At 56.6% G+C, this 763-nt stretch overlaps 1 long non-coding RNA gene across 1 annotated transcript in view; it reads left to right on the top strand.

Annotated features, from left to right (window-relative positions):
* Positions 1-206: 206 nt before the first annotated feature.
* LOC132013050 (uncharacterized) overlaps positions 207-763 on the top strand; it is a 270,890-nt gene continuing 270,333 nt past the window's right edge. Inside the window, exon 1 of the long non-coding RNA XR_009402860.1 lies at positions 207-420. This is a non-coding gene — a long non-coding RNA (uncharacterized LOC132013050). The remainder of the gene's footprint in view (positions 421-763) is intronic.

Raw genomic sequence — 763 nt, 5'->3', positions numbered from 1 at the left:
ATGAGTTCCGTGCTTTGCTTTCTCCTCCTCTGGAATTCTGCTGCTCTCCTTAGTATTGAAACCGCACTCATTGGTAGGTGAACTTGCTCTTGGCTGGATTTCTTGTTGATATTCTGGGGGAGGGGCCTGGTGTAGTGGTTCTCAAGTGTCTTTGCCCCAGGTGGAATTGCACCGCCCTTACCAGGGGCCGGGCTGAGTAATCCACTCTGGTTTGCTTTCAGGGGCTTTTGTCCCTGAGCGCTTTCCGTAGAGTTCTGGAGGACGGGAATACAAATGGCGGCGTCCTGGTCTCCGGCCCGGAGGAGCTGAGAGCCCGGGGCCCCACTCTTCAGTGTGCCCTCAGAGAATAGCGCCCAGTTACTCCCGTCTGCCTGACCTCCGGCCGTGCTCCCAGCTCACCGAGCCTGCGACCAGTTCAAGGTAAGCCCGAGCTGTGAGCTTACTGTCGGCTCTGTCTCTGTAGTTGGCTTTCCCGTTCCAATACCCACAAGCTCTGCGAAACTCAGACACCCCCGATCCTTCTGTGACCCTGCGGGACCTGAGGCCACGCTGACCCCGTGTGGGCTTTGCCCCGGGTAGCCTCTGGAGTGATGTCCCTTAGCGGAACAGACTTTTAAAAGTCCTGATTTTGTGCTCCGTTGCTCCGACGCTTGCCGGGAGCTGGCCCCTCCCCCCAGGGTCTATCTTCCCGTCGCTTTGGATTCACTTCTCCGTCAGTCCTACCTTTCAGAAAGTGGTTGTTTTTCTGTTTCCAGAATTGCTA

The sequence above is a fragment of the Mustela nigripes genome, chromosome 1, assembly GCF_022355385.1.
Source record: "Mustela nigripes isolate SB6536 chromosome 1, MUSNIG.SB6536, whole genome shotgun sequence".
Classification (NCBI taxonomy): Eukaryota; Metazoa; Chordata; class Mammalia; order Carnivora; family Mustelidae; genus Mustela; species Mustela nigripes.
Note: the sequence above shows the minus strand (reverse complement) of the source record. Positions and strands in the feature narration are given on the sequence as shown.